This window comes from Camelus dromedarius, chromosome 9 (genome assembly GCF_036321535.1).
Source record: "Camelus dromedarius isolate mCamDro1 chromosome 9, mCamDro1.pat, whole genome shotgun sequence".
Lineage (NCBI taxonomy): Eukaryota > Metazoa > Chordata > Mammalia > Artiodactyla > Camelidae > Camelus > Camelus dromedarius.
The window spans coordinates 23066880-23077006 of NC_087444.1; positions in this window are offsets into that span (position 1 = coordinate 23066880).

A 10127-nucleotide genomic window follows, 5' to 3' on the forward strand; every position below is an offset into this window, starting at 1 on the left:
TGTTGTTTCTAGTTTGGGGCTCTTGTGGACAGTGCTGCTGTGGACTTTCCACTGCAAGTGTTTCCGAAAATATGTGATGTGTTTCTGCGGGATGTACGCCTGCGTGGCAAGGTCATAGGGCGTATGTATGCTCAGCTTTTGGAGATACTGCCAAAACAGTTTCCTGAATTGCTCTAGTGATTTAGACTCTCTGAACGATATTTGAGAATTCTATTTGCTTTTTTTTCCCCTCTGCCACACTATCTTTTCTTTCCTCTTTGGCCATTCTGGTAGGTGTAACATATGCATAAAGCTTTTAGTGTTATTTTCAGATCTGGCAGATTCCTTGAAGTGTGCCTCTCAGTTATTGAGGCCTTTTTTCTTGGATTTGGCCTGACAAAATCCTCAATATAAAGATCCAAGTGATTTTCTCTTTCTGAGAAAGTCGAATATGTTTGTGAAGGACTTGGCTTTTAGAAGTTGCATGTCTTTGTTTTCGAAGCTTTAGAATCTTTTACATTCTGAATGTAAGAGCAAAACAAAAATAAAGCAAAAGAAAAGAAAACGGCAGATTGTGAAGGTGATCACAGAAGAAATTTTCCTTTCCCTCCTGAGCTGGTTCTTAATAAGACGTCTACAGTGGGAGAGTGCGTGTGCCCCTACTGCTAGAGTGTACTTCAGCCTGCTTAGCAGAGCGGGCTCAAGAAGCTGATTATGTCTGGCTACTGTAGCCTAACATATGGACTTTTGATTGAATCTATACATCCCAGAACAGAGAAGATTATTGCTGGAGACCTGCAACCAGTGTTAGCGGAGGACCTGCAAGACTTTTCTTGTAATCGATCTTGGAATGGAAGACTTCTCTCATCGGGCATTATTCTAGGGGCAGCTGTGGTAATTTCAGTGGAAAGGATCTGTGAGGACCAAATTGCAGTCAATAAAACAAATCTGGTGTGGCAGGAGGACTTCATGAATTTCCACTCTAGAGATTGATCTGTAAAATGCGCGTGATTGGTTTTCTCGGTTATCACTTTTGGCCCGGAGAGTTTGAATTCCACAGAACTATTTTTGGCTTTACATGAATCATTGACTTAGCTGTCTCCAAAGTGTTAGCATACTTGGGCTGGTGTATGGGACCACTGAAAGGACTCAGAGGGAACAGGGCCTAGAAATAACGTGATTTAAAAAAATAAACTAAAACCAGATATACATGTTTGTGCAAAATGGGCTTCATTCTCCCAGTACTGCTAACAAGCACAGCTAAGAACCCGCAAGCAAAAAGCATGACCACATTGATGAGGAAGCAGGTGAATTGAAACAGGAAAGACATTACCTGAAAACTTTTAAGAATCGTGTTATTATTAGCATTTTCCTCAAAATCACTTAGGTATCATAAAGCTTTATAGGAAACTTGGGGTTTGGTTGCAAGGAGAGAATTAGGGACAGGGTAACCCAGCTATTCTCTGAAGGACTGCCTCGTCACAGCTCTTAATTTCACAGACTATGTACAATAGCCTTGCTCCCCAACCAGACTGTATGCCTCTGGAGGGCAGGGACTATGTATTCACTCAACAAATTTTGTGGAGCCCCTGCCTGGTGCTGAGGGTGGTAAACGATGCTTCCCGCTGTCAGACCTTCATTCAAGAATAGAGGGAACAAAACGTGCCCATGGAACTGTGAAGGCATCTTGAGACCAAAAATCAAGGCGGGTGGCTCCATGTAATCAATGGATCACTTTATTAGAGGGTAACTTGCTCATAGAGTGGGATCAGGATTGGACGGGCAATGATCTGTAAGCACTCTGCACCGCCAAAGGGCCATTGGGACCATTTTATAGTTAACCTAGGGTATGGGGTAGGTGCTTGGAAACAGGATGTACATTCTTAAGTCAAGATTCACAAATGGGTAACTAGTCTCTCGGGCACTGCGAATACGTCAGGGAAGGTTTTCATCATTGTTTGGGGACTAACAGAGCATAGAGGCCACCTGGTCCTAAGGATTATTAAGCAGTATTAACTACAAAGCCCTTGACGACAGAGAAGTGATTTACTGCCCAGTACAGTCTTGGATGGGGTCAATGGAAGGACAGGAGAAACTGTAAGGGCACAAGATGCAGGCAGTTATGCTAACAGCCATGCATTCCGCCCCTCACCTCTTGATGGTCCTGAAAGGGAGCAGGACCCTGTAGGGCCCTCGCCCCCCAACCCCTGCCTCTTGTTTATAGAAAAGCTGAAGGCTGTCAGGCCCCCCTGAGTCATAGAAGAGCAGGCTCAAGCAGTTGATTAGAACAAGCCTGCAGGGATTGGGGGATGGCAATGACTCTGACCACGTATCTCAACGATTAACTGAGATTATTCCTTCAGTTCCCTTTAAAACTTTCATGGCTGAACAGAATCTTTGGAGTTGTTTTTGTTTTTGTTTTTGTTTTTAAGGAGGGACCAGGGAGTGGGAATGCTGGGTCCACTAGATTGCAGGCATTCTGGTTAAAAGCAACTTTCCTTTCTGTTAGCAAGGCTGTTGCCCCCAGGATCATACCCCTGTCCCCACCTTGAATAGAAACCAGTTACTCTTATCCAAGCCTCAGGAGGCAGCTGCAGAGAAGAAACAAGAACTGGTTAAAACCGAGAAGTCCAAGACGGTGGAGGATCTGACTTCCAGTGGACCTGGAGCCTCAGCACATGCTTATTGTAATATATTAACATGCTAAATGACACACCCGCCAGAGCCATGGCAGTGGACAATTGCCATGACAACAACCAGAAAAGCCCATACAGGGACTGAAAACCTTGAACAAGGACTGGCTGGCTCCATCACACTCGTAAGGAGGGCATGATGGCAGAAGACTCCCATAACAGTCCATGTGGCCCCACCCAGGCTGGAGCTGTTCCTATTGCCCATCTTGGCTGACGGCTCCCCGCACCAATGCCTCTTCCTCCATCAAGTGCTTTTCTTTCCTCCCTTCTCTTTTGAGAAATAAAAGCTGTCCCTCTGCCTCAGCTGTGAATCCTTGCCAGCCAGCAAGCACTTTGGTGGGCCTCTTAATTTCGGGGTCACGCTATCAGCTAACGTCCCTACAGCCTCATCTGGCTGTCTTCCGCATGGACCCTTGGGCGAGGTATCAGGAGGCGACTTGCCTCCCTAACCCGCAACAGCAGTATAAGCAACAGCAAAACAAAGGATTCCTACTCCTCACAAAAGAGTACTGAGAACTATGGTTCCCCATTTACGTGGGAGAGGAGTAAGCCACCCAGAGGGTAAAAGCATAAGCAAAGGAAAGCTTATCAATTTGATTAATGAGCACTTTCATAAATAGGAGTCAGACCACCAGGTGGATTTTTTGGGGTCCCCAATCCAAGCCATCATCCACATTCGGAGTGGCTGAACGTAGGAAGTGTCCACAGCGTCCCCCAGGCACTGGAGACAGGCAACAGACCACAGACCCAGCGGTCAGAAGGACCATGGACCTCCATGGATGTTGAGGCCCCGGCGAGGAGGACACTGCCAGTAACCCGAGCTAGTGTTCCTTCCATACATAACTCCCAATTTTGACAGGTCTTTGATTGTGGCAGCCTGACCGCTTTCTTGCTGTTAAAGGCTTACACCAATCCAGTGGCTGTGTTGGCACAGATTAGAGCATATTTATGCCCTTCTGCACAAGCAAGGCCCTATGCAGTCCGCTTGCCAGCCAGTAACCAGACGGTCAGAGTGTCCAATGTGTCCTGGGGTGGGGTACATGGAGGGGGTGTGCCCCAAATGATACGGAGAGCAGTCTTTATCTGCAGCTTGGAGGTCCGTATATTTGAGAGGCAAATGGAGACTTTTTCCTATTTCCCATGTTTTTTGGGAGCCTCTATGTCTTGATTTTCAGTGGAGTTATTCTGCCATGTCAGATGGAGGTCTGGATATATATTTACATCCAGTTCACAGCTTGCACCTGGCATTAACACGTCCAGTCCCTGGACTTGTTTGACAACCAGCTTGGCCTCTTCAAAGCCTCTTGTGGGGTATTTAAGCCTTAGATTCTTAGATTTCTTTTTTGTTTTGTTTTTTGTTTTTATTTGTTTGTTTTTTGTTGGTGGTGGTGGTGGGTTTTTTGTTTGTTTTTTCACTAAAGCATATTGGGGTCTTAGTATCTGGGCAAGGTGGGGAAAAAAAGGCCGCCAGTGCCCTAGCAGAGCTATAAAGGTGTGTACTTCTTGTTCATTGTGGGGAACAGGATAGGTCTGTGTTTTATTAATGACAGCCTCAGGCATCACTCGGGTCTTACCAGACCAGATAGCTCCCAAGAACTTTCCTGACTGCCCCTCTCCTTGCACCATGTCAGCCTTTACCTCTGATCCCCACGCCAGGTGCCATTTGGGTTTTCCACCAGCCACAAGGGACTACTGAACAGGTTTTGTGCCATCTTATAACCCCCAGCTTTTCTAATTGCTTGACAGTGGTCTTTATTTCTTCCTGACCCCTGGATAGGTGATATTGTTTTATTGCCGCCACTCTCTGGGGGCAGAGGCAACTTTACAGGGCTCCATTTAGCATGGCCCCCCATTACAGGCTTGACCGTGGTGGTTTTGAGGTCCCGTGACGGCCACCATAGCTTGCTCACTTTCTTTTTTCCATTTTTGCTTTCCTATCGCTTGGGTGAACATGTCTAGCAAGCCCTTTGGACTTTTGGAGCACCCCTGTTCTCACGCTCCTGCCAGAGCATTCCATAAACCTAGCCAGGTCCCCCACCCTGGAACTGGCTGGCCAGCCTGGGCTTCTCCCACCGATAACTGGGCTCTCCCCACCTGGCACGCCCCCTTTATCCTGTCCTTCATCACTTTCTGTCTCCTGTTTGGGTCATCAATTGTTGGAAGACGGAGGGAACAAAAATTACCCATGGAACTACAAAGACATCTTGAGACTGAAAAACGAGGCAGGCGGCTCCATGCAATCAATAGATCAGTTTATCAGAGGGTGACTTACTCACAGAGTGGGATCAGGATGGGTGGACATCCATCCAGAAGCATTCACAGCTGTGCCCTGAACCACAGTTTTATAGCTAACCTAGGGTACGGGGCTAGGTGCTTGGACGCAGGACGTGCATTCCTGAGCCAAGCTGTACACCTTGCTAGTGCCAGCCGCTTACTTGAATCCCTGACTAGTGCCTGCTCTCAGACTAGACTCCTGGGGACTCTCTTCTCCTCCTCTGCTCTGCCCTCATGAGGTCACTCATTTCTTTGGGCTAGCACCAGTCACTTGCCTGCCTATGTGTTCTCCTTCACAGACCTTTCTTCCAGCACCTGTGGCAGGTCTGCCAGCCCGGCTTCCCACTGCCCCACTCTGTTGGTGGAAGAACCACTTCAAGCTTGTAGACCCTTCCAGGATGCTCTGTCCAACTCTTTCCTGGACTATGTATCTTCATTCATAAGCACTTTAATTCCACAAATATTAATTGAGCTTCTACTTAGTTTCAGGGGCTGTGCCTCCTCTCTTCTGGAAGAATTTGCAAATAATTGGTGTTAATTCTTCTTTTAAATGTTTGCTAAAACCATGAGAAAAGCTGAGAGAGCCTATTCTTTGCCACCAGAAAGGAGCAAACTAATTGTCAAAAACAGATTTTCTTAAATAGAAAGAAGATTCAAACTGCGTGGAAAATGGCTCAGAGCGCTTGGAAGGCCTTTTCATGGTCTGACAAGACAGACAACGATAGAAAATTACAGTTCAACCCATTTATGAACATACATGTGAAATCTTGACCGAAAACACCAATGAATCAAAGTGTCACAATATTATTAATGGAAAAATCATGATGAAAGAGCCATTTCATATCAAGGATGCAAGGACAAAGCATGATTTAGAAGTCTATTAACACGAACAATAGGTCAAAAAGGAAACTGCACCAACTCAGCTGATGCTAAAACAGTAGTTGATAAAATATCCATTTCTGATAAAGGCTTTAAAAAAACTTAGCATTCACAGGCAATGCAGCACCAAGAGTGAACCTAATGTAAACTGTGGGCTCTGGGTGATCATGGTGTATCAATGCAGATCCATCAGTTGTAGCAAACGTAACACTCTGGTGAGAGATGTTAACAGCAGGAGAGGCTGCGCACGGTAAGGGCAGGGGGCATGTGGGAACTATCTCTACTTTCTCCCCAGTTCTGCTGTGAATCTAAAACTTTTTTTTTTTTTAAACATTAAGTCTGTTTCAAAAAACTACTCATTCAAGAGTATTTCCTTAAAAATGATAAGGAATGTATATACTTCAGACCAAGAGAAACAGTGTATTTGATGGTAAATGACTGAAAGTCATTTCATTGTGTATCAACTATCTCTAGTATTATTATCATTTGAAAGGTCCTGGTTAATACATTAAGACATGCCACAAAAATAAAAGGAATCACTTTTAGAAGGGAAAACACAAATAACTACTATTTTACAAATGATAATATCCACTAGAAAATGCAAAGAAATAAACTGAAAAAAACTTTAATTAATAAGAACAGGAAGCACGATACCCAAGCTCAAGGTCAATATAATTCAGTATCTTCTTTTGGTGATAATAAAAATGATAATGCCCATGTTGCAGGAGCACACATTATGTGGTAGACACTGTGCTATGTGCTTTTCATTCACAATCTAATCTGTTAAGAAATCCTTTTGTATGAATTAATGACACTTCATGTAACACTTACGAGGAACGTACTCTCTTTATCTCCATTTTATAGGAGAGGAAACTGGGGCTTAGGGAAGCAAGTTAACTTGTCCAAGGTCACAGAGCTAGTATGAAGCAAAGCTGGAATCAACGAAGTCTCATTCTTCATTATTACTGCTATGGTTATTCTTATTACCATTACTGAATTATTATAGGCTGAAAGTGTAGGGAGACACTATTTCGCAGCCTCTCCCATTTCTGCACATCCTGTGAGCAGCAGCACTGTCAGCCTTTGTTCCTGGCAGTTTGTATAGTAAGTAGCCTTGGAAGCTAGAGATAATCTCCATCCAGAGCAAAGGGCAGGTGTGTTTACCATCTAGTATAATAAAGATAATGTCTTCCTTCAGGAAAAAAAAGAACCTTCATAAAAATTTGGATTCCCTAAGCTCAGAGTTCTTCTGTAATGCAAATCTCTGTGTATGCAGGTGGTACCTGGCCCTCTTCCCCTTGCTCTACTGGAACTGGGCTCAGGAGATGATAACCCTCTGGCTACTGCTAACGCTGTGAGAAATGGAGTCCTCTGTCTCCAACCTCGGTGCCCCATGTCTTCTGCCAACAGCCAAAACCTGCTGCAGATTAACTTGCTAGTTCACACGGAGGGTAAAATTGCAGACCCTTCCCGCATCTAGAGAGATTTTGATGATAAAGACTTTGAACTTTCCAAATTGGGTGATAGCTTTATCCTTCTGGGTTTTTTGAATTTAATCAAATTATTCTTAGTTTCAGTGAAGGAATAAATAGCTAAGCATCACTACAATTTTTAAAACAGAAAAAGAGAGTAAAGAAGGAGTACTTGCCTCCCTCGATATTAAATTATTTGTAAAGCTATAATAATGAAAACAGTAATTGTGGTTCTGGCGTGAGAAAAGATGGGCAAATCAATGAAACAGAAGGAACAGCTCAGAACGAGATTCTATCACACAGAGGTTACAATGTCGCAAGGGAAGCACCACAAATCAATGGTGGAAGGTTGAACTACTGAACAAAATGTGGCTCCAAAACGCCAGTTGGATGTTTGGGGGGGGAATCAATTTACAGATTCCTGTGATGTATCAGTACACACACTTCTGATGGATAAGACTTAAATATGAAGAAACATATTAAACCATTAGCAAATATAAACAAAGCCTGGAAGAGAGTCTCATTTCTGGACAGGAAAGAACATTTTGAAATATCTTTCAGAATTTTGAAATTGTCATGTCCGTTGACCCAGGACTTTGACTATTTAACTATAATTTAACTAAGAGGGTGCAAACGTCATCTTTAGGGATCTAAGACCATTGACAATTGCTTATTGCTTCCTCCAGAGAATGGTAGGATTTCAATAAATGTTTATGGAATAAGCAAAAAAAAAAAAAAAAAAAGTTGCACCAAAACTGAAAGTTGTGTGTGCAAGGATGTCATTGCAGTCCTGGCTGTGTGAGTCAGTTGCCAGCAGTTACTCTTTGCCTTAAGATTTATATGAATTTGACTTGAGAGAATTTAACCCTGAAGACTGTTTATTGCCCTCCCCGTGATTTCTATGAGTTTTGGGTGTTTTATTTTCTCCTACTCTCTTCTCTCTTGCTCAGAGTTCTGGCTGTGTCTGAATCCTCCTCGTTCCCACTTGTGTCTCTCCTTTCAAAGCTAGTTTCATCTTTTTTATCTGAGCAAGCCAGTTGGATGTGGCCTTCAGCCCCCTTTCTTTAATTTTCCATCTTCTTAAAAAAACAGACACAGCAAAACAGCAAACACACCTCCTAGCACATTTGGGAGCAACTTTTACAGGTTTGGGATGACAAAAGGGATTTTTATAGCCACACAAATCAACTCATTCAAAAATTAATGTGAGGCATTCTCATACATAAAAGTGCTTTGGCCGCTCTCCTGTGAAGAATTTCTCACTGGCTACTTTTCCCCACGAGATCCTGTCCTGATTGTCACTTGGCTTCCTCTCGTCACCTCAGGACTTTCCTTACATCTCATCAGTCTGTTTCCAGGGCTTGCTTCCCCTTGGGTTGCTTAGGGACAGTGGAAACACCTCGCTTTGTTATGCAGAGCGTTTTTTCTTTCTCTGCCTTCCCCAGTCTCCAGCCTATCTTGGCATCTAGAAAGCCGGACTATTCAAAGGACCATTAATTTGGCCTTAAGCTTCAGCAACACAGAAAATGGATAGCAGTTTTCACATTTCAGACTTTCTGTTGCCCACCAGGATTTATAAGGAAAAGGGAAGCAGTAAGATGTTTGCTTTCCCTTTGATGTGAAGTATGTCTTCCCTCTTCCCTCAAAAGGCAGAAGTGGCTACAGACAGTTTGAGCTTTAAATATTTTTTTTCACCCAGCTACATCTGTAATAGTAAGAAAATTAAAGACAATCCAAATGATCATCAATTATATGAATCATGATACAGTAAAAAATATGTAATAGATTTAGATGTTATGAAATGGAAAAGATGGCCAAGATGAGTTATTAAGGTTTTTAAGAGAGAGAGAGAGGGAGAAAAAGCAAGTTGCAGGAAAGCATGTATAGTATGAAACCCTTTGGCACCGGGCACATTTTTTGTTGTCACAACTGGCTGGTGGTGTCGCTGGGGTTACTACTGAGGCTGACCAGCTTACAGTGCACATGGCAGTTTTCCAAACAAAGAATTTTCTGGCCCCAGATACCAGTAGAGTCGAGGTTAAGAAACCCTGTTCTGGACGAATATATGCCAAACTTTTATCAGTGGGTATTTCCAAGATTTGAATTATGGAAGAATCACATCCTTTCCAAGTTACTAATTTCTTTGTTTGCATTTCTTTTAATGAGTTTATTATCATCTAAAAAAAAAAAAAGACTTTGAAAAGCTATAAATATTTGGGAGAGATGGCAGGCACATTTTAAAAAAATCAGTGTATTTACTCAAATTATGCGGCAGATGAGCAGATAGGAAGAGATCAAGACCAGAGCAGCTAAGAGAGGAGAGGCGTGGCTTGTTCCCAAAGGACGCCGCTGAACTGGGTAATGAACTCAGGTAAGAATCAGGCCCTCCATCCAGGGAGGCCTCCATCCGACCTCACAGATGGTCGGTTCTTTCCTGGTCTCACTTGGAAGTGCTCCAACTTCACAAGATTCCTGTTGGCAGGGCAGGGGTCGGTGTGGGAAATGCTGTTCCTCTCAGTCCAAATGTCACACCCCGAGTCCTGGCGGTTGGGAGCTGTAAGAGTTAGAGGCGTGATAGAACGTAAAAGTACTGGTGGAATGGAAGTCAGATGCTATCTGTCTTTCAAGGGGTACATTTTGCCTCCCCTCCCTGCCCCCGCCCCCGAAGTTTTGTTAAACTGGAGTCTCTTGAGCGCCATCTGGTGGACATATTTCTATCACCAAGTCAAGATACACTCTCCTTCCCCACTAAACATTTTAGTCACAGCATGGCCACTACATTTAAGTTCCTCTCTGGGCAGGACTATGTCTTGTCGTCAATGCCTCAGCA